We start from the raw sequence: 24,813 nt of genomic DNA on the forward strand, positions 1-24,813 counted from the left end.
CTCTTCCTGCGGGTTATATCTCCATCTGTTGGTTTGGATCCGGTGGAGTACCATTTGCAGGATGGTGTCTTGGGCGGTAACCTCCCGAATGACATCCATGGGAATGGCAGGTGGCAATGCCTGGTCAGCCACGAAGTGGATATACTCCTCAGCGATCGATGGTTTGGATTCTGAAGACGGCTGAGGGTGGTGGGACATGTAGTCAGCCGGGTTCTCTGCCTTCCCCGATTTGTGAACAATCGTGAAAGTGTACTCCTGAAGCCTGAGACCCCATCTCTCAATTCTCTGAGGCATCTTGGATTTCGGGTTGCCATAGATGGTGACTAGCGCCTGATGATCCGTGATCAGGGTAAAATGTTTGCCATATATGAAGACATGAAAGTGTTCGCATGCCCACACCACGGCAAGACTCTCCTTCTCTGGCTGCGAGTACTTCTTCTCAGGATCAGAGAGGCTGCGGCTGGCATAGGCAACAATCCGCCTTTGGTCAGAGTCATTATCATATTGAGCCAAGATGGCCCCTAAGCCAACGGGGCTGGCGTCGACTGATCTCAGTCTTCCGTTGGGGGTTGAAGTATGAGAGGCTGTCAGCTGACTCTACAGCACGCTTGATGTCTTTGAACGCCCGCTCACACTCAGGGGTCCAGTCGAATGGTTGGCCAAGCTTGGTAAGAATCCGAAGGGGGTGACTGATGGTCGCATAGTCACGGATGTAGCAGGCACAGTAGCTCGCCATCTCTAGGAAGGACCTCAAGTCATTGACATCCTGCGGGCTCTTGGTGTTATTCAGAGTCGCAATCTTGTCCGGGTCAGGCTTCATGCCCTCATCTGAGAAAATGTGGCCAAAGAATTTCAAAGTGGCCTGGTGAAACTCACATTTTTCTTTGTTCAGCGTCAAATTCGCATCCAGCAGGGCATGGCAAATGTGATCCAGAGCGATGTCATGCTCACGAACATCAGATCCTTAGACTAAGATGTCGTCGCTGTAGTTTAAGGTGTTGGGGATGTGCTGAATGATTTGACGGATTGCCTCCTGAAAGATCTCTGCAGCGGAGGAGACACCACAGCTCATCCGTTTGTACCTAAAAAGTCCTAGGTGAGTAGCAAACGTGGTGATGTAGCGAGGTCCAGGGTGTCGCTCCCTTTCAATTGCGGTGTTGGGTAAGCGCATATCAACGCACAGTCTCACCTTGTTGGGAGTCCCTTTTTTAGGCACGATGACCACCGGCGATACCCAAGGGGTCGGGCCATCCGTGCGCTCAATGATGTCTGCAGGAAGGAGTTCCTGAAGTTCGTCCTCGACGGCACTTTGAAGATGGAACGGAACTCGTCGTGGGTGCTGCGCAACGGGTTTGATCTGTTCATTAATGTGTAGCCGGATTTGACATCCTTTCAGCTTGCCTAGGCCTTGAAATAATTTGGGAAACTTGTTGACACAGTCCTGATTGTCGTTGACTTTGAATAGGATTTCAACCAGACGAAGACGTTCTGCGGTGGGGAGGCTGAGTAGGCAGTCGGCTTCAGGTCCTTTGATAACATGTATGACCGCCTGTATGGTGATGCCGTTATGGGTAAGCGTTGTGTGGAATTTACCCAGACAAGGAAGTGGCATCTTGGACATCCACGTAAAGACGCGGACTGGTGCAAAAGTCAGTGGTGGTTTCGGGACCATTTTCTCGTGTTCTGTAACTGGAATATAGTTCAGCGAGGCTCCGCTGTCCATTACAAATTTGGTGTCGTGATTCCCCCCTCTGATGTCAACACGTGGATACTTTTTTAGCTGATCAGGATCCGCAATCATGTTCAAGTATTCCACAGTGTAAGTCGAGTCTTTGGAGGATGATGATCTCGAGCCCCGAGAAGGGGATCTGCGTTCCCATCGTGACCTGCGTGATTCTCGGCTGGAATGGGATGAGCTTGGCGACTGCATGGATTCTCCTTGAACAGCTCGAATGTGATGTTTTTTTGTGTCCGAGCGGGACGATCTCGTCGTTTCACTGCGCCGTTCCTTGTGGTAGTCCCCACACATTGCTTCGAAGTGGTTTGATCGCCCACATTTCCTGCATTGCTGTCCCATAGCTGGACAGGAGTCTATATGAGGATAATCATATCCACACCGATAACATCGCTTGGTCCTTTCCGGCTTTCGGTCCCTTCGCCCTGGTTCTCTTCTCCGGTACTCCGGGCGTCGTTGGTGTGATGACGGTCTGGGTCTCCATTGGTTCTCCTGCGAATACTTCCTTCTGCTGTGAGGCGGTTCTTGAACACAGTGTGCTTTCTCGTGACTGACGCTGTGTCCTGTTTCAATGGTGGCGGCGTGTTCCTCCGCTTGGTCGTAGATACGAGTCATTTCTTCAATCTCCTCCAATTCGTGGGGTTTCCTCAGCAATCGCCTCCTGAGTGTCTCTGAGTGGCAGCCGGCTATGATTTGCGATTTGATGGCAGGGTCAGGCGAGTAATTTTCGAATTCACAATGTCTCGACAGCCGTCGCAACCGGGTGATGAATGCACTCATTGCTTCCTCTTTTGGTTGACGCGCTTGATGAAACGCATGGCGCTCATAATCCACGTTTCACTTGTGGAGGAACTTCTTATTTAGTGCTTCGCGCACTTTGTCGTAGGTTCCAGTATCTGCAGGCGAGAGGTCTTTTATGATTTTGCTTACTTCCCGGCCTGCTAGGTTGTGGAGGGCAATTAACTTCTCTTTATCTTCAGTCACTTTGGATCTCTCAATATAGTCTTCGAAGTCTTCTAACCATTCTTGCCACTTGGGGTCCATGCTCCCTCCCGTGGTCACGGTCAGAGGTTCCGGAGCTCGCAGGTGTGATCCGCCTGCGACAGAGGGTTTCCGCTGTGGTGAGTTGTTGGGGGTCACCATTGTGTCGTTGTTTCCCCTTTACCCTTTTGTTTGCTCTTGTTTCTTTATTTGTCCTTACCAATGCTTGTTTATTTACTCTTGGCAATGCTTGTTTATTTCTGCTCGCCAATGCTTGTTTATTTCTTCTTGCCAATGCTTGTTTATTTACTCTTGACAATGCTTGTTTATTTCTATTCGCCAATGCTGGTTTATTTCTTCTTGCCAATGCTTGTTTATTTGCTTTAACCAATGCTTGTTTATCCCTTCTTGCCAATGCTTGTTTGTTTGCTCTAGTCAATGCTTGTTTCTCTATGCCTGACTTCAAGATGGCCACCTACAGTTTGCACAGGGGAGATATCCCAAAAGTTGCCCGACTCAAAAATGGCCGCCGTAGTTATCTGCAGGCACTACATTCTCTCTCTTTACTTGACCCAGTTCCTTCACACAGGACTCACCGGCAGTCGTTTTCAAGGGCAGCACCCTCCAGATTCGGCTCCCTTTGGTCACTGCTACAGTCAGGTGAGGTTGGGGTGGGCTCCCGCCTTACTTTGCAGGGTCCTTCGGCGGCGGCGTGCCGAAACTCGCGCATCCGGCGTGAGGTTTTCCGACGTCGGATCTCACTCGGGCTCCAATTTTAACGCGCTCAGCAGCGCGTGGCAGCAGACCTTCATGGGGGCCGCAGACCTTCGTGGGGGTGATGTCCTCCACACTGAGGCACTTTTCATTCACTCTGGGGCTTGGCAGAGTCGGAGTGGGCTCCCGACTTCTGTTTGTGCAGCGCTCACCAGTTTTGCACGCTTCCCACGCGAGTCGCGTTTTGGCGCGAACAGCGTCTCTTCTTCGAGCGGTTCAGCGCTCGGTGCTTCGGCTCCCTCTTGGGTCCCTCTCGACTGCTGGAGGGGTAGGGTCACCTGCTGCCAGCTTCTTTGCTCAAGCAGCAACTCCGTTTCACCTGGGCAGCGTTCTCTTCGCCTCGAGGCAGCCTGGGACAGGGCGCTCTTGTGGGGTATTGTGAATGGTGAGTTTGCCTCATCCCACCCTCGTCGCCAGTTGCAGCATCGCGCTACAAATAATCATAGACACTCTTTATGCTTATCACTGGAGCTTTATTGTCCACATCCAGCATCGACCCTGTCCCTACTCTAACTGCCCTCATCATGTCCTGTCTCCTCCTCTGCCCCTCAGCCCACCTAGCTCCGCCCACCCCAGCTACTAGACCGTCAACTGTATTACAATGATATTTAAGCGCTAGAGTCTGTAGTAATTATAAATCATATTAAATGTTAGTCCTTATTTGCACAAATCTGCCCTTGTGTAAAGCACTCAGTCATCCACTGGGCCTTGTCCACGTTTTTTAAAACCACTGTTATATAAATATATCAGGAGATCTGTATAGCGCTTAAGGCCCGGGGTGTCCAAGCACTTTAGAGCATGGAGAAGGATGTTCGTAGGTAATCCTTGACAAGCAGGACGGGTTCCTTTCTACAAACATGAGCTACTCGATGAAGGATATTTTAAAAACAGCGTATTTATCACTATTACAGCGTTCGCATGGTGGTCAAACTGAAATGAGCTATGAATACATGAATGTGGCTCCCCATCCAGAAGAGATGCCAGCTCAAGACCCTCACGTACGCCTACCAAGCCCTCCATGGCCTAGGACCCGCCTATCTCAACCACCGACTGAACTTCCACCTGCGCTCCTCTCCACTCGCCCTCGCACAAACCCCCGCATCTGTCGCCCCCACAGCGGTGGCCGCTCCTCTCCTACATCTCTGCCAATACCTTGAATGACCTCCCCCAGCTCCGAACAGCCCCCTCGCTGGCTGACTTCAGAAAGAGACTCAAGACCTGGCTCTTCAACAGAGACACAGCGCCCAGAAACCCCTAGGGGTGACACTGCTGCGCTTTGCAAATGCTGATTGATTGCTACAAGTCCCAGAATGCATTAGGGCACTACATGAAAGCCCATGAGTGCAATAGGGGAGTCGTAGATGACTAAGAGCTAGAAATATGCTGTTAAACGATGTTTGGCTCAAGCCCTGGAGTTATTCTAGTCCCTGTTTGAGAAGTACACCACACCCCATGTGACACCTGCAAAAATATTTAATATTTCCAGACTCATGAGGCTGCAGCCAAGCACAGAGGGCCCATCCTCAGCTTTCTGAGCTGACTCCTAGCCGCAGTGTCTTTAAAATGCCAAAAAGACCTGATCGGTTGATGCCACATTCGAGCTATTTTAATATTTCTCTCAAATAACAAACTATTGCAACAGAAAATAGTGTTTGTGGATGGTCCTGGATGCGAATGTCAGCAGATTCCGGCTGTGCCTGCACAAACAAGCAACATCATGCAAAACTGCTTTCAACAGTCATTTTTTTTTATTTAGCAGAAAAGATATTCGCAAAAACCCAGAGAAAAGTGCAAGTTTTAACGCAAAAGGAAAGCAATGAATGTTCACAAACGGCATTCTTGTCATATGCGGCATTTTTATCACATTCTTTGTGCATACTGTCGCTTTAGACTATGTTCACACCTCCGGTTCAGGACTGCAGCAGAAAACGTGTAACTTACAGGAATGGCAAACAGTGCCTATGCAGAATGCTTTGGGGTCGTATTAACTGTGGAAAATGCTATACAAATGATGATAACATAACGTGGAGATTATGCCTTTTTCCAAAAGATTTAGGGCTAGATATACGACCATTCTGTTTAGCGAGTCGTAAATTGCAGAATTGCGACTCGCTAAACTGAATGTACAGAACAGTGTCTCAGACACTGTTTGCGATTCCAAATGGAGTCACAAAAGTCACAAATTGCATGCCTTATCAATATTCATGAGGCAAGCGCAATTTGCGACTCCATTGGGAATGGCTAGCACTCACAAGGATGGTGGCCTGCTGGGGTCAGCAGACCACCATGTCTATGACGGCTTTATCAATAAAGCAGTTTTTTTTATGCAGCAAATTTTCCTCAAAGAAAAACGGGATGCATTTAAAAAAGCAAAATTAAATCTTTGCAGTTTCAGTTTTTTAAGGGTAGGCAGTGGTCCCTTGGACCACGGTCTACTCTTAAAAAATATTTTCGCACCCAATCACAAAAGGGACCCCTTCCCATTTGTGAGTGGTTTACCACCAACTTGAGGTAGGTGGTAAACTGCGATTGTTTTACGACCACAAATGCAGTCGCAAAACAATCATACATAGGTGTTAGACTCACTATTAGGAAGGGAAGCACTTGGCACGCCCCTTCCTAATACCGAATCGCAAACCACATTTTACGAGTCACTAATAGGTTAGAGACTCGCAAAATATGGTTTGTGCATGGGGCAAACCAATTTTGCTGTTGCAAACGTGCCGAATTCCTGTTTTTGACTGCAAAAAACGGTCATACATCTGTCCCTTATTGTATATACAAATAATGCTGTGTACACATTCTAAACATTAGTTGTGTATTCAAGTGCACTGGTGACTTAAGACAATCTACGCCGGAATCAACAAGAAACTATTGTGCAAACTTCAGACCGTCCAGACCGCTGCAGCCAGACTGATTCTAGACATCCCCCATCACCTAACACCTATGCGATCTTTACTAGCTCCCCAATGAAAGAAGAATAACCTTCAAACTCCTTACTTACGTACTCAACACTCTTCACAACACTGGACCAGCAGACCTGAACAACCGCCTCTCCGTTCATGCACCCAAGAGACACCTCCGATCCGCTGACCTCGCTCTGGCCACCGTACCACGCATCTACAAGACCAGAACGGGAAGAAAGTCCTTCTCCCACCTCGCAGCCAAGGCCTGGAACGACCGCCCCCTACACTGCTCCAGTTCAGGAAGGACCTCAATACCTGGCTCTCAGGATGACCCCAGCACTCAATGGAGCCGCCCCGCGAGCACCGCGAGACCCTCACGGGAGCGCAACTGCCCTTTACCAACCCCTGATTGATTGATTGATTGATCTCCCCGTCTCCCTGCTCCCCCTACCAACGCACACAACACTACAGGGTCCATTCACAGGAGCTTTTTAGAGTATGTAAAATAGTACTCCTGTGGTACTCCTTTACTTGGCTTGTGAGTTGGTGGGAAAACATCTAACATTGGAATAATCATATACATGTAGAAGACATAAAAAGTACTGTGCCCTCTTTGCACTTTTAGTGATAGTGACTTGGACGTTTGGGTGTATTAATGCTCTTGTGAATGGACTTCCTGCTTCGCGCAAGGCATGCGCAGCCTTTGGGCAGGAGGTTCACGGTGCCCTGCACACACTGCACCTCCTCCCTGATGTAAATACATTTCACGCTAGGAACGAAACTCTGTAAATCACCTGCTCTCCCAGCATTTGGAACCGGTGGTAGTTTCTGCCAGTGAATTTGTGATGGTAGGTTATGAGCAGTGATAATGTTCTGTCCCTTCCAAGTCGTTCCCGGGTAGAAAGCAGATTTGCCGAGGATCACACAATGTTGGCCCAGTCTAAAAGCCGAGTTTGGAAGTGAATGTTTCAGGTTAAAAAAACTGTACTAGAGTGAGGAGGTGAGCTCACACCAGGAACGTTCTGAAGAAACTATACATTTCCTATAACCTCGGACACCACAGCGCCCCCTGAGGCCCAGGGACAGAGGCTGCCGTATAACTTGCCTCTTGCCTCGAGCACGCCTTGGAAAGACCGACGTGCCCAACCCTCAAGGGTTAAAGACAAATCAAGGCACTTCTGGTATTTTCAAGCAGGGACTTTGTCAGGCCTGCCTGCTCCCACTTTACAGAGGTTTTCCTGCTGCACACATCTGGAGGCAGGCGGCCGGACACAGAGCCTTGAACGTTTAGATGTTTATTCTGGAAAAAAATTATAGCTAGCAACAGAACGCGCAGCACTGGTGTCGTTACTCGAAGCACCATGCTCACCTTCTTTAGAAAAAAATAGTTCTGGTTTTTGGTGAGCAGAATGTTCTTCAACAGGGAGACATAAAAAAGGAACGCACCAACGGCAGGCATTTTAACATGGAGCGCCAGCAGATATGACAACCGAAACAATAACAATGACATGTGAGGGTCTTGTCGGCCGCTTCCCTACTTAACTACTCGGTGTGATCCTGGGCAAACCATCCCGCAGCCTGGTCAGTAACAGCAAGCAGTAATCTTATAGCCACGCCCCTAAATGACTTGGCTGCGCTTAGAAAGCAGACTAGAAGCGTATAAGGGACAATCTTCACCCAAGTGAGTGTTAATCAAAAGATGAAACGCAGCTTTTCAAGAGGCTGCAGAGCTGGGAGCAGCCGAGCCGCACTCCGTACACACCGGGGCTGCACGCAGAGAAACAGCTTCTTACGAGCCCAGCTACTTTCACGGAAACGTTCGAGCATTCAAAGTTAGAAAGACGGAAAAGAATACACGGAAGACTCACCTAGCGCCCAGCGGCTCCCCTGCGTGCTCCAGGCGCTCAGCCTCCAAGCAGCGCGCTGTCCTCGGCTCTCCCTCCAAGCGCTGCCTCTCGGAGCCCCTCCCCGCAGCACTCCCTGGCAGCCCTCGGGGACTCTGCAGAGGATCACACCCACGACCCCACAGACCTCCAAACCCCACCACGCTCCGGCCCCACAGACCGCCTGGCTTCACTTCTGTTTACTCCCAGCGCTCCGCGACTGTGCTTGTCGGGGGCGCTGGCCGGGGGCCAGGCTTTCATCATTTTTTTTCTGTTTCCTGTAGATAGGGAACATGGGAGCTAAAATAAACCACGACATTTCATTGACGGCGAAGAGGGTGGAGGGAGAGGCCGCAGCACACGGCGCCTGAGCCCCGCCACCTCTTGTGACAGCAACAAGCACGCCGTGCATGTGTGGGTCATGTCCAGAGCTGCGCCCCCACCCCAGGGGGCCGAGAAAAGTAAAGAAAAAGAAGGAACTGCCCTGCCCCCCTTAACACCATGTTTCTCGTCTACCCAACAGGTCGGGTCAGTGATTAACTTCCTAGCGCTTTGAAGGAACCAGAGGGAGGCATGCAGCACTATATTAAAACTTTATTTGAATGTATGTACATGGTATTTTTATTTCGCGAGCTTGGCCAGAAGGCAGCGAAGCGATGAACATTGCCAAGAACAAGCATAAAGTCAAGGAGAGAGAGAAAGCCGGGTGGGGATGGTTCATGCACTGGATGTAAAATATAAAAATAAGTTCTTGTGCAAAAGAGGGAATCCGCACTGTATTAACCATTACAAGCAGGTATTCCCATCACGCCTCAACCCTAAGTGAACGCAGCAAAGAAAGCTGTGATCCCCGGAGAGGTCGGGGATACGGGTACAATGAGGCTTCGCTATACCCGAGGGCCGCGCGCCCACTATGAACCTCTCACTTCTAGGAGCTGCAGAGTCCTTGGCACCCTGGCCTAGGACTGGCACCTCTTTGATTCCAGGGCCCTTGTCTCTACACCACAGAACCGCCCCGGAATCTGGGAGCCTGGAAATCCATAACACAGGCAAGGCAGAACCCAGAACGAAGCCACCATGAGATGGAAAATAAAAGCACTTTGGTAAAGTCTGGCATTATCTAACACCGGGTACAGCCTCAGGTGCAAAGGAAAAACCTATAGGACTAGACACAGCTCTCACCTGCAAGGTACAGCCTCATGTTTACAGGTAACACCTATATGACTAGGCAAAGCTCTCACCTGCAAGGTACAGCCTCATGTGCACAGTTAACACCATTAGGACTAGACACAGCTCTCACCTGCAAGGTACAGCCTCATGTTTACAGGTAACACCTATATGACTAGGCACAGCTCTCACCTGCAAGGTACAGCCTCATGTGTACAGTTAAAACCTATAGGACTAGAAACAGCCCTCGCCTGAAAGGTACAGCCTCATGTGTACAGGTAACACCTATATGACTAGGCACATCTCTCACCTGCAAGGTATAGCCTCATGTGTACAGTTAACACCTATAGGACTAGAAACAGCCCTCGCCTGAAAGGTACAGCCTCATGTGTACAGGTAACACCTATAGGACTAGACACAGCTCTCACCTGCAAGGTACAGCCTCATGTGTACAGGTAACACCTATAGGACTAGACACAGCTCTCACCTGCAAGGTACAGCCTCATGTGTACAGGTAACACCTATAGGACTAGACACAGCTCTCACCTGCAAGGTACAGCCTCATGTGTACAGGTAACACCGTTATGACTAGGCACAGCTCTCACCTGCAAGGTATAGCCTTATGTCTACAGTTAACACCTATAGGACTAGAAACAGCCCTCGCCTGAAAGTTACAGCCTCATGTGTACAGGTAACACCTATATGACTAGGCACATCTCTCACCTGCAAGGTATAGCTTCGTGTGTACAGGTAACCCCTACAGGACTGGAGACAGCTCTCACCTGCAAGGTACAGCCTCATGTGTACATGTAACACCTATATGACTAGGCACAGCTCTCACCTGCAAGGTATAGCTTCATGTGTACAGGTAACCCCCATAGGACTAGACACAGCTCTCACCTGCAAGGTACTGCTTCATGTGTACAGGTAACACCTACATGACTAGGCACAGTTCTCACCTGCAAGATACAGCCTGATATGTACAGGTAACACCTATATGACTAGGCACAGCTCTCACCTGCAAGGTATAGCCTCATGTGTACAGTTAACACCTATAGGACTAGAAACAGCCCTCGCCTGAAAGGTACAGCCTCATGTGTACTGGTAACACCTATATGACTAGGCACAGCTCTCACCTGCAAGGTACAGCCTCATATGTACAGGTAAAACCTATAGGACTAGGTACAGCTCTCACCTGCCAGGTACAGCCTCATGTGCATAGGTAAAACCTGTGGGACTAGACACAGCTCTCATCTACCAGGTTCAGCCTCATATGTACAGGTAACACCTATAGGACTAGACGCAGCTCTCACCTGCAAGGTACAGCCTCATATGTACAGGTCACACCTATATGACTAGGCACAGTTCTCACCTTCCAGGTACATCCTCATGTGTACAGGTAACACCTATAGGACTAGACACAGCTCTCACCTGCCAGGTACAGCCTCATGTGTACAGGTAACACCTATAGGCCTAGACACAGCTCTCACCTGTAAGGTATAGCCTCATGTGTACAGGTAACACCTATATGACTAGGCGCAGTTATCACCTTCCAGGTGCATCCTCATGTGTACAGGTAACACCTATAGGACTAGACACAGCTCTCACTTGCCAGGTACAGCCTCATGTGTACAGGTAACACATATAGGACTAGACACAGCTCTCACCTGCAAGGTATAGCCTCATGTGTACAGTTAACACCTATAGGACTAGAAACAGCACTCTCCTGAAAGGTACAGCCTCATGTGTACAGGTAACACCTATATGACTAGGCACATCTCTCACCTGCAAGGTATAGCTTCGTGTGTACAGATAACACCTATAGGACTAGACACAGCTCTCACCTGCAAGGTACAGCCTCATATGGACAGGTAACACCTATATGACTAGGCACAGCTCTCACTTGCAAGGTACAGCTTCATGTGTACAGGTAACACCTATAGGACTAGACACAGCTCTCACCTGCAAGGTACAGCCTCATTTGTACAGGTAACACCTACATGACTAGGCACAGTTCTCACCTGCAAGGTACAGCCTCATATGTACAGGTCACACCTATATGACTAGGGACAACTCTCACCTGCAATGTACAGCCTCGTATGTACAGGTAATACCTATATGACTAAATGTAAATGTAAATGTACACCTATAGGACTAGAAACAGCCCTCGCCTGAAAGGTACAGCCTCATGTGTACAGGTAACACATACATGACTAGGCACATCTCTCACCTGCAAGGTATAGCTTCGCGTGTACAGGTAACACCTATAGGACTAGACACAGCTCTCACCTGCAAGGTACAGCCTCATATGTACAGATCACACCTATAGGACTAGACACAGCTCTCACCTGCCAGGTACAGCCTCATATGTACAGGTAACCCCTACATGACTAGGCACAGTTCTCACCTGCAAGGTACAGCCTCATATGTACAGATAACACCTATAGGACTAGACACAGCTCTCACCTGCCAGGTACAGCCTCATATGTACAGGTAACCCCTACATGACTAGGCACAGTTCTCACCTGCAAGATACAGTCTCATATGTACAGGTAACACCTATAGGACTAGACACAGTGGAGAAGTGTGGCTCAATGGTTAGAGCGGCAGAGCCTGATGCAGAGGTCTGGCACGGACCAGGGTTCAATTCCCACCTCAGGCGGGTCTTGGGCTAAATTTCCCCAGACCTGACAATTCTCGCCTTGGTGCCTATTCTAATCATGGGTCCCACGGTGCAACTCTGGGCAATAGCTTGCTTAATCTCCACAACGGCCCCAACAGCGCCAGGATGCCTGGCCTCACCTTGGGGGGCCCAGGAGTGGGCACTTCACATGGAAAGGCCAGGAGGGGTTCCAGAGCGGTATGTGTACAGCGCTGTGATACCCCTTGGGGTGATTGTGCGCTATATAAGCACTACAACATAACATAACAGCTCTCACCTGCCAGCTACAGCCTCATATGTACAGGTAACCCCTGTAGGACTAAACATAGCTCTCACCTGCCAGGGACAGCCTCATATGTACATGTGGTACAAAATGGGGTGGTGATGGACGAAGCATCTGAATCAATCAAACACTCACACCCAGTCAAAAGATCTGGGCTTAATCCATCACCGTTCTTTAGCCCACTCTGCCACCCCAGTTCAGACATGGCTATATGCAAATCAGTCTGACCCTGTGCCTCATGGGAACAGTCCAGGCCGAACTGCCAAGCCATGTCTTCCCTGGACGGGAAACAAGCTTCCAAGGACCGGTTTCTGGCATTCCAGCCGTCTTCAGCCCGGCTTGCTTGAATCCAGTGGCAAAGTGAGCAAGGGACTCACGTCTGACCATTACCCTGCCACACTTATGGCGGCCAAAAGCGGTACAAAAGGGGGTGGTGATGGACGGAGCATCTGAATCAATCAAACACTCACACCCAGTCAAAAGATCTGGGTTTAATCCATCACCGTTCTTTAGCCCACTCTGCCACCCCAATTCAGACATGGCTATATGCAAAGTTCGGGCTGGACTGTTCCCATGAGGCACAGGGTCAAACTGATTTGCATATAGCCATGTCTGAACTGGAGTGTTTGATTGGTTCAGATGCTCCGTCCATCACCACCCCTTTTGTTCCTCATATGTACATGTAACACATGTAGGACTAGATACAGCTCTCACCTAACAGATACAGCCTCATATGCACAGGTAATGCTATAGGACTAGACACAGCTCTCACTTTACAAGTACAGCCTCATGTGTACAGGTAAAACCTTTAGGACCAGACACAGCTCTCACCTACCAGTTACAGCCTCATATGTACAGGTAACAACTACTTGACTAGGCACAGTTCTCACCTGCCAGGTACAACCTCACATGTACAGGTAAAGCCATAGGAACAGACACAGCTCTCACTTAAAGTACAGCCTCGTATGTACAGGTGACAACTATATAACTAGGCACAGTCCTCATCTGCAAGGTACAGCCTCATATGTACAGGTAATATCTATAGGACTAGACACAGCTCTCACCTACCAGGTACAGCCTCATATGTACAGGTAACAACTACTTGACTAGGCACAGTTCCCACCTGCCAGGTACAACCTCATATGTACAGGTAAAGCCATAGGAACAGACAAAGCTCTCACCTAAAGTACAGCCTCATATGTACAGGTAACACCTAAAAGACTAGGCACAGCTCTCACCTGCAAGCTACAGCCTCATATGTGCAGGTAAAACCATAGGAACAGACACAGCTCTCACCTAAAGTACAGCCTCATATGTACAGGTAACACCTAAATGACTAGGCACAGTTCTCACCTGCAAGCTACAGCCTCATATGTGCAGGTAAAACCATAGGAACAGACACAGCTCTCACCTAAAGTACAGCCTCATATGTACAGGTAACACATATATGACTAGGCACAGTTCTCACCTTACAGGTACAGCCTCATATGTACAGGTAACACCTATAGGACTAGACAGCCTCATGTGCACAGGTAAAACCAGTAGGACTAGACACAGCTCTCACCTGCCAGGTACACCCACATATGTACAGGTAGAAACCTATATGACTAGGCAAAGCTCTCACCTGCAAGGTACAGCCTCACGTGTACAGGTAACACCATTAGGACTAGACATAGCTATCACCTGCAAGGTACAGCAAAATATGTACAGGTAACACCTATATGACTAGGCACAGTTCTCACCTGCAAGGTACAGCCTCATATGTACAGGTAACAACTATAGGACTAGACACAGCTCTCATCTGCCAGGGACAGCCTAGTGTACAGGTAAAACCTATAGGACTAGTGTGAACGGGACACGCCCCCTACCCCGCCTAGGCCGCCATGTCACTCAAGGTCCCGGACATCTCCGACCGATCCTCCGGCCTCTCAAGCATCTCGGACTCCACCCTTCTCTCCTTCTTTGCAGGACCCAATCACGACAAGCGGAAAACCGGAAGGACTCCTGAGTAACCCCGGTAGAGGAATATGTAGAGGAATATGTGGCGGCACTGAGGAAGCTGGCATCCTCGTGCAGGTATGCCAACTGGGAAGATGAGTTCATAAAAGACCAGGTGGTGATGCACACCACGTGCACGACCGTGCAGGACAAATTATGGGCTAGCGGTGACACTACGCTCAAAGAAGTGCTAGTCATCGTCAAAAGGGCCGAACTAGCGCGCCGATGTGCAGTGGCGACTCAAAAAGAAACAGCGCCCAGTGTCATGGTGAACAAGGTGGACAATGAGGAGCACCGCAGAGACCACCAGAACAGGAAATCGTCAGAGAAGGGTCCAGGCAAATGGCAAGGCAACTCAGGCCCCCCAGGAAAACAAGCGGGAAACAACAGAAGGTCATGTTATAGATGCGGGAGCTGGTCGCACGAGGCGCACGACAGAAAGTGCCCAGCATTTCGCGCCAAATGTATGTTTTGCGGAATAATCGGCCATTACGAGAAAGTATGTCGGAAAAAGGCCTCCAAGGGAACCGTGAAGTACGTCGGTCAAGAAGGTGAAGAACAAGAAGACAGTGCCGAGGAGGAGGTGGTAACGGTACTCTGCATCTATGACGAGATATTGAGTGTGGAAGGCCAAGTTCAGGGGGTCGACGGCAAAAGGACAATGAAGCCGGTCCTGGAGATGTCGATAGGAGGAGTTATGATCCAAGTGGTGGCAGACACCGGCTCGCCCTACACCATCGTCCAGAGAGCGGTGTGGGAGGAGAAGTTTGCCCCACAGCTGGGCCCCGAGCTTGAGAAACTGGACATCCGCCCAGTCACATACAACGGGGACCGCATACCAATGGCAGGATTCAGACCGTTAAACTTCGAATTCAGAGGACGATCAGCCTATTGCAAACTCTACGTGTCAGAGAAAGGCCCCTCAGTCCTAGGATGGCTCGACCAAGGCGACTTAGGCATCAAGTTGGATCCGGGAGGTAAGGAGCAAATCCTACTGACAGAACTGGACGCATGGCCAGACCTCAATAAATGGATAAGCGAGTTTCCAAAGGTCTTCGGAGGCACGGTGGGAAAATTGGAGAAATTTGCACACAAAATCATTCTTAAAGAGGGTGCGGTGCCGGTGGCCCACAAAGTGAGAAACATTCCGTTGGCAGTAAGGGAAGAAGTGAAGATTGAGCTGCAGGAATTAGAGAAGAAAGGAATCATCGAGCCCATCACGTGTGCCGAGTGGCTGGCGCCACTGGTGGTGGTTAAGAAACCCAGCGGCAAGGTCCGGCTGTGCGTCGACCTGCGCGAATTGAACAAGAACATAGTGGTAGAGAGATTCCCCTTATCCAGAATAGAGGAGATGTTGGCCAGCACCAGGGGGATCAAATGGTACTCCACCATAGACTTGACTTCCGCCTACCACCAGATCGCCCTACACCCAGAGAGCCGCAAACTCACCTCATTCATCACCCCATTTGGGTGTTATCAGTTCCGCCGCATGCCGTTTGGGCTGGCCTCGGCGGCAGCCGTGTTCCAAAAACTGATGCACCAATTGTTTAAGGACACACCTGGCGTCCAATACTTCCAGGACGACATACTGGTGATGGGGCGAGACAGACCCGACCACGACAAGAAACTCGGAGATGTACTAAGGATCCTGGAGAGGAAGGGCCTCACAGCAGAATGGTCCAAGTGCCGGATTGGAATGGAGTCGGTGACCTACCTAGGACATGAAATAGGGTTGCGAGGAGTAACCCCGAAGGCAGAAAACGTGAAGGCGATCTGTGAGGCACCCCGCCGTCCAACAAGGAAGAAGTAAGATCATTCATTGGAATGGCAGAGTACTATGGAAAATTTGTACAGCACTTCACCTCCAAGACCCACCACATGAGGTTACTCACGAGAGAAAACACAGAATTTCACTGGTCGAAGGAAGCACAAGAAGAGTTCGATATCATCAAGAAGGAAGTGGCAGGAGCAATAGCGCTGCAAGGGTACGACCCCCACGGAAGAACAGTGCTGACCACCGACGCCAGTGATAAGGGGCTTGGAGCAGTTCTCATGCAAGACCGAGGCCAAGGAAGATTGGAAACACTAAGCTTCGCATCCCGCACACTGAGTGACACAGAAAAGAAGTACAGTGTGATCGAAAAGGAGATGCTGGCAGTAGTGTGGGCCACGACTAGGTTCAGACAGTTCCTATGGGGCACAAGGTTCCGATTGAGGACGGACCATAAGCCCCTGCTGAAAGTGCTTACGTCGAGCGGACATGCCGACGCAACGCCAAGGATCTCCAAAATGTCGCTGAAACTGCTGGAGTTTAGGTACGATGTGGAGTACATTCCAGGGAGCAAGAACAGAGTGGCAGACTATTTAAGCAGGGCAGAAGCCATGGAGCCTAGTGAGGAAGACAAATCCGGGACAGAAGAATGGGTAGCACTCACAGAAGACCAAGAAACGGCCATTAGTCACCAGGATTGGAAACAGGCGTACGAGGAAGACCTGGTGCTAGAAGAAGTGAAATCACACGTCACTAAAGGATGGCCTGACAAGAAGCAGACCCGAGGGGAACTCAACCCATATTTCGAGGTCAGAGAAGAACTGTCCATAGACGACCAAGGCGTATTTGTGTTTAGGGGAGAGAAAGTCATATCCCCAACCAACATCATCCCCAAACTACTGGACATACTGCATGAGGGACACCTGGGGATCGGCAAGCTTAAATTGAGGGCCAAGCAAAACTACTGGTGGCCGGGAATGGATATAAGGGCCGAGAGGCATGTCAGGGAGTGCCCACGGTGTCAAGGCGCAGACAAGACACTCAAACCACTGCGTCCGGCACTGGGTAAATTCGACCCCCCGAGGAATCCATGGGAGGAACTGTCCGTAGACATCCTAGGCCCGATCCTAGACGCATATGGAGTCCAGAAATACATCTGTGTCATAGTGGATCGATATTCCAAGTGGCCGGAGTTGAGGATAGATGAAGCGATGGACACAGAGACTATTGTAAAGTTCCTAGCCGACACGTTTGTAAGGGAAGGCATCCCAAAATGCATCCTCAGCGACAATGGCCCCCAATTCAGATCAGAAAAATGGTCCCAATTCATGCAAAGGAATGGCATCATAGCGAAACACACTTCCATCTACCACCCGGCTGGGAACGGGTTGGTGGAACGTTTTAACAGAGTGGTGATGGGGTTGGTTCAAGCTGCCATCTCGGACAACAAAGACTGGGAAAAGGAGATATGGCCCATGGTGTGGGCGTACCGGATCACCCCCACAGGGACTGGTTACAGCCCATTCCAGATACTGAGAGGTCGCGAACCATTCACCCAAGACAATAGGGTATGGAAGGAGAAAATAATCAAGAGCGAGTGGTCACCAGCAGTGGTGCGAGCCAACTTGGAGAAAGCCCAAACTGTGTACACCAGACACTATGACACACGAAGAAACGTGAAGCACACGGGATTAGAAAAAGGAGAATGGGTGCGAGTAAAACTGGCCACGCTACAAAGGAAAGGAGAGAGCAAATACAGCAAGCCCATGCAGGTGAAGGAAGTAATGGGCAGAGCGGCCTTGCTGAGCGACGGAAACGTGTGGTCGCAGGACCGCATGGCCAGATGCAATAAGGTTCTATGCTGGAACAACGATGGAACAGAAGGAGGAGATAAAGAAGGAGGAAATTACCCACAAGAACATTGGGAGGAAGAAACTGATACAAGAGGAGAACAACAAAAAGCAAGGACTGGTGAAGCCAACCAGGAGCAGTTGGTCGAAGAGGACCGGAGCGATGGAGAAGCTAGCGCAGCTGCGCTAGGGAGTGGAGACAGAAGCGAAGGAGTGACCGCCACAACCCCGGTAAGACTGACCAGAGGGGCAGAGCGGTGGTCAAGCCAGCAAGATTCAGAGACTATGACATGAGTGGGGAACTGTAAGTTTAATTGTTTGCATTGGGAAAAAGGGGAGATATGTAGCGAGCGTTCTAGTGTTGCACGTCACATAGGTTACGTGACGTGCTGGCGGCCATGTTGGGCTGCGCGCGCAGAGCGAGGCAGAAGCGCGAGAGCCGGCAAGAGAAAGACGTGCTCGGTGCTCTTTAGGGATTAACCTTAATAAAACGGCAACGATCATCACTGAGGCTCCAGTGCTTTCATTGGGGGATTACGACATTACAGTGCCTCGAGGCTCTCCCCCTCGCGACGAGTTGGAGCGACCCTGATTGCCGCAGAGCTGGGCGCTTCAGTTTCATGCCCTTAAGTGTCCAGAGCAGAGTGTCAATCAGTGACACCTCGTCAGCTAGTGTCACTAAACCCACCCCACTCTGCGGAGAGTGAGCGACTGCTGCCATCTCTCATTGGCTGAGCTAAGATCAACAAATGGGATAAGGCAGAAGTCCCATCCCTCCTGGGCCCTCTGAGGCTTTCCTCTCCCAGAGCTGCTGATCAGGTAAGTTATGTTTGTGAATGTTTGATGCGTGCGTTCATGTATGTATAAATGTGTGAATGTGTTGTGAATGGGCGTGTGTGTGCATTAGTGAATGCAGGAGTGTGGGTGAGTGTAGATCTACGCCTTTGCGGCCCGCCCACCCCCCTCCCTGCTAAAATTACCAGCCGCCAGTGCTTTAACAGTGACTAATCCCTGCTGCCCGTGTCATGCCTGTAGCTGTGGGGGCATGTGATAGATGAACTGTCACACTTGTAGGAGTGTGAGGGTAGTAGCTGAGTTTGTACTGTCACTGGCAGGGGCAATGCGTGGTGCAAGCTGCAGTGACAGGGCCCTGGCACTCGTGTGTTTTTTTTTTTTTACAAATTAGGCACTGCTGGGAACCCCAGAAACATACAAGTAGGGTACCCTGAGCAAAGAGTGCTACAATGTCACACAGATAACAGAAGGCGCTATATAGATGTGACTAATGTAACTTATGTTAGGCAAAGGCTCATAAGCCCTCATTCGGCTACCATTTGGCGCGTGAGACAACATAGCGCCAAGTTCAGGTAGATATACCGAGTGCAGCATCGTACGTGGAATCATTACGCTATGCAATGATGCCTCCGGTGCATCTAATATAAGGGATCACAACCATGTGTCTGGGTACAATCTCATTGCCACAGCAACACAGAGCCTCTCTCCATCAACCCTCCTGGAAGCAGAAGGATGAACCCGTACCCGGATGCTGTCTCTCTCTGACAACCCAAGAGCCCTCATCAGCACTCAGCAATCAGAGTCTATTCTTAGAATGCGTCAGGCAAGTACTGGGGGCTTAGTTATGGTCCCTTGGATCACTTTTGTGCCGCCGGTGCGTCACTTTTTGTGATGCACCAGCGGTGTAAAAAATGCACCATGTTGCTCCATATTTACAAAGTGACTCATCTAGGTAGATGTGTCACTTTGTAAACCCCTGTGCCACATTATACCCGCGCCAGGTATAATGTATGCAAGGGGGGCGTTCTGACCCAAGAAAGGGTTGTAAAAGTGATGCAGTGAAATCTATAAGATTTCACTTCACCACTTCTAGGACTCAAATGCATTAATATCTCACTCCGGCCTCACACCAGGCGTAAGACTGACTCAGGCACATTTAACATGGGACTTGCCCATGTGTAATGACCCATTGCTGAAGTTGCATCCCTTTAGTGACACACTCCAGCAATGCGTCATTACTGCGCCTGCAGATACGTCCGAAATACTGACGTATCTGTAACTTCTTGCGACATGATGGATCATACTGTAAAAGAGACGCATCATTGGTATCGCAAGGGTGGCGCAATGAAAAGTGACGCATCACTGTTTTCTTGCAGCGATATGTCACGTTTCATAGTGCTTAGGGAACTCGCAGGCAAATGGGCAATCCTTGCCTATTGTTCTAGGAGGCAGTTATTACTGCAAGCTCACTCAAGGCACTGCATTTCACCAAGATAGGCCTTGCATGTCAGCGATATAGGCACTGCATGTCTGCAGACCAGGCACTACATGTCTGGGGCCTAGGCGCTGCAGGTTAGAGGGATAGGCACTACATGTCTGTGGCCTAGGCGCTGCAAGTCAGAGGGATAGGTACTGCTTGCTGGTGGATTCGGCACTGCCTGTCAATAAGATAGGTACTGAATGCCAGAAAGATAGGCACTGCATATGTATGGGATAGGCACTGCATGGCAGCGAGATAGGCACCGCATGTTGCCGACCAGGTTCTTTGTGTTTATGGAATAGACACTGCATATCTATGGGTCAGGCACTGCATTTCTATGGATCAGGCCCTGCGTGCCTCGTTTGTTCTTTCCGAAGATCAGAGTGTTCGTCAAGCGTTGTGCCGAATCTCACAAGCCCTTGGCAGTGTCTGGGGGCGCTGATAGTTTCAGGGAGCCTGGAGGCCATAAACCCAGGTCCCTGGCAGCTCAGGGCCACACAGAGGAGCTCAGAGGGGACAGTTGGTGCCTGCAGCAGGGCTGGAGATGGGTTCTGAGCTTGGGTAGGAGGGCACATGGCACAATGGAACCTCTCTCAACCACTATCTATCTCCACCTTTTAGTCTTGCACCCCAATACCCCCACACCCCCAGCTCTCCCTCACCAATTGCACTCCCTCCTGTATCCATCGAGTCACCTAAAATTCTGTGCTCTTGAAAACAAATTTGGATTTCTCATCTCCTCTGTCTCCCAACTTGAAGCTACCCTCTCACTCTTATGCACTAAGATGTCCACCTTTCTAAAAACCCAATTCCCTTTGGCAAATACTCACTTCCCCAAACTCCCAAGGAGTACCTTGCTCCCGCGCCCCAATAAAGCCAATCACAATCTGTCTTCTGTAGCATTGCTAACATACTGGCTAGTTACAAGACTTCTAACGCCACCCCGTCTACTCTGTGTACTATTCCAACCATCTCTTACGTCAGAACTAATCATCAGCCTCATTCTACCCTGGCACTCGCTTACAAGAACTTTATCCCTATCACCCCTAACAGCCCAAACACCCCCATCACCAAAACAGTCTTGTCAGAGTTGCACAGTTTGCTCTACAATTGCAGATCTGCAATTAAACACAAACTGGAAATTTCTGACACCATTATTCTTCACAATCTTAACATTCTCTTCCTCACTGAGACCTGGTTCAATACTATGTTTGATCTTCTGTAACCCACCGACTATTCTATCTTTAGAAATGACAGATCAGACAAAGTTGGGGGAGGTGTTGCAATCATCTTCAGAAACTCCCTTCAACTTAAGGCTTTTCCTAACAGCTCCTTCCGTACATTCAAATGCCTGTTTCTGGCGCTTCGAGTGCAACATTGCCCACCCTTCAGCTTTCATGCCATTTATTACCGGCCTGGTAACTGCTCTTTTTTTTTGGAGGAACTCACTGACTTCATCAGCGACCAATACTCTCAAAATGACAGACAGATTTTCCTGGGAGACTTTAATCTTCACTGTTGCTCTTTGGAAGACTCTGTTGCAAATAGGCTTGCCACTTTTCTCTCAGCACATAATCTTATCCAACACCGCACGGAAACACCACACTCTAAGGGCTCAATCCTGGACCTTGTTATAGATAAAGCAGATATGCTTATTATTTCTATCCCTATTAGAGTAGACTGCTCTGACCACTTTCTCATCTCCTTCTCTCTTCACCTATCACACTCTATAACTCTTGGCCAACCTAAAAGGACTACTACCTGATCTGTAACACTAAAAACATTGACCTTGACACTCTTTGTGATTCTGCTATGCTATCACTTCCAAGGTTAGACCCTTACTTGGATGTCAACGATCTAACATCCCAATGCCTCTCAGTCCTGGCAGTCGAAATTGATAATGTCGCTCCACTTCAAAGCTAAAGGAAAAGGCCTATTCCTTCAGCAACATGGTTCAAAAAATCCCTTTATGAAGAAAGGAAGAAACTGAAAATCCTGGAGAAACCAGAGACAATCTCCATCCACCACTAATCTTTTTATTCTATGTTCAGAAAGATCAAAATACCACAAACACATCTTTCATGAAAAACCATCACACTTCAGAACCCTCCTCAACTCAGCCAAAAACAGACCCAAAAAACGATTTGACCTCATCAAAAATCCAAACTGCTCTCCCTCAACAACCAAGCCTGACGATTCTCCAAAGAAAGCAGCAGAATTTGCTATAATCTATGATGAAAAAGTTAAATCACTAGTGGATAAGGTCATTCATCCTACCCCCTAGTCATTTGGCAGAACTTTGACGTCATCTCTGAAGATGCCCTCCTCAAATGCATTCTCGAAACAAAACCCTATAACCCTTTATTTGACCCCATCCCTGGTGTCATTGACATTTATTTCTACACCCATACTCTTTCCTATTGGACCAGTCTGGTTAATCTCGTCCTCAGCCAAGGCTCCCTTCCTTTTGCTCTTAAAACAGGACAGGTTACGCCACTTCCTAAAAAACTTCCGCTGATGCGAACAACCTCAACAACTTCCACCCCATCACTAACCTCCCTTTTCTTGCGAAAATCACAGAAAGATGTGCAGCAAAACAGCTTTCCCTACATATTAAGGATAATAATCTCCTTGACAATTTCCAGTCTGGTGTCATTCAAAATTGCAGCACCGAAATAGCCCTGGTGCAGTGATGGACGATGTGCTGTGTATACTCGATGTGGGGGAGTCTTGTCTTCTGATTCTACTAGACCTTTCTGCAGCCTTTGACAGTCTTAATCACAAAACTCTCCTTAACACTCTTTAACAGTGTATGGGCTTGGAAGGCACAGTGGTTAAATGGTTTGCTTCCTTCATCTCAGACAGATCCCAAATGATTAAAATACTGAACAGTCTTTCGTTTTCATTGGTGGTAGATCAAGGCGTCCCTCAAGGATTTATCCTTGCACCCATTTTGTTCAATCTTTATTTGGAACCATTGGGAAATCTCCTAAGTAAATCTGGGATCCTTTACCATCTCTATGCGGATGACACTCAAATCAACCTTAAGTTGTATTCCACACACAATAGCTCAATCATCAACTCTACTCTCAACTCCATTCAAAACTGGATGATAGCTCATCAACTCATTCTGAATCCTTCCAAAACTGAATTCCTCCTCCTCTCTACCTCACTCTCTCCTCCTCCTATTCAATCTTCGATGGATCTGCTGAATTTAAACCTATAGTTGTTGACAGCGCAAAATCCCTTGGTGTCATACTTGACAAAAGGTGCAATCTACTCTCCCCCATCAATTCCACTGCAAAGAATGCACAGTACCAACTGCGCCTTCTCTGCGGGATTCAACGTTTCTTTCCGGAGCAAGACCTAAAAACCTTTGTCCAATCTCTGGTTCTCTCTAGATTTGACTATTGCAATTCTCTTCTTGCTGGCCTCCCCTAATCCCACCTTTCCCCTCTTAAATCTGTTCTCCATTCAGCGGTTCGTTTTGTCTTTGGGGACAAAAGAGGTGACCATATCACACCCATTTTGTATTCTCTTCGATGTCTTCCCATCGAGGCAAGATCAATCTACAAGACTGCCTGTATCACCCACAAAACCTTGCACACTTCCTCCCCTCCATACCTGGCGAATACACGTGATATTTCTGGAGGCTCTAGACCTTCTCGTAATATGGAAAATGTACTGCTTGAGCTTTAAAAGGGAAAGATCGATGGCGCAATCCTTCTCAGCTAATGCGGTCAGAATCTGGAACTTGCTTCCTCCACAGCTCTGTACCACCACCTCTACCTAGACCTTCAAAACTGACCTCAAATCTCTTCTCTTCCAAAGACACTTCCAGAACTAATACATCCCTTTTCATTGCCCTCAAGGAAGTTCTTTCAATACTATAAATATGTAATCTATGCCTGTATGAACTTCATCCGAATGTGTTTTTATTTTTTGTGTGACTGCCATCTATTGTTTTATTTAACTTTTTCTTCTTTCTCGTTTTTGTTTCTCGTATCTGTAACGTGTAAATATGTAAAATACTCCTCATGTTACGTACTTGGGCGCATATTATCAAGGGCTGTATCGCCGCTTTAGCTGCACTTTTTGCCACTAAAGCGGCAATATTTTTTATCACCCTATTAGCAAGCTGTCGCTTACAGCTGTTAGCGACAGTTTACTGGCAATAGCGCCCGTTTTTTTGCTGCTTTGCATGTCAGCGATATTTATCGCTAATGACATGCAAAGTAGGCGTCTCTCACTAAAAGTAAAGGGAAACAGTCGCAAACACAACGTCCCCCTATTATCAATGCCCGCGAAGCGATAAAAAAAGTCTCACTAACCGAGATTATCACTTGATTTTAACTCCTGATAAAAAATTGACTTACCCATCTTGTCAATGGGGGATGGATTGTTCGGCTAAGTACACACTTGCCTATTAGCAAGCATTTCATTAGCCAAGTTAATTTAGCGCTGGTATTCTCACGCTATTTCTGGTTTTCGCAGCTATCACCAGATTTTTTATCGCAAGAGATAAGCA

At 48.7% G+C, this 24,813-nt stretch overlaps 1 protein-coding gene across 3 annotated transcripts in view; it reads right to left on the reverse strand.

Annotated features, from left to right (window-relative positions):
- Positions 1–24,813, reverse strand: part of LOC147726133 (phospholipid-transporting ATPase ID-like) — a 795,656-nt gene that overhangs the window by 664,147 nt on the left and 106,696 nt on the right. The window contains exon 1 of one of the 3 annotated variants that reach the window (XM_086960239.1): positions 8,265–8,538. The exons of the other annotated variants lie outside the window; for them this stretch is intronic. The gene's annotated coding sequence lies outside the window, so the exon portion shown is untranslated. Of the gene's footprint in view, positions 1–8,264; positions 8,539–24,813 lie in introns of those variants that run through there. 3 annotated transcript variants of the gene reach the window in all.

Source organism: Lissotriton vulgaris, chromosome 3_1, assembly GCF_964263255.1.
Source record: "Lissotriton vulgaris chromosome 3_1, aLisVul1.2, whole genome shotgun sequence".
NCBI classification, from domain to species: Eukaryota; Metazoa; Chordata; class Amphibia; order Caudata; family Salamandridae; genus Lissotriton; species Lissotriton vulgaris.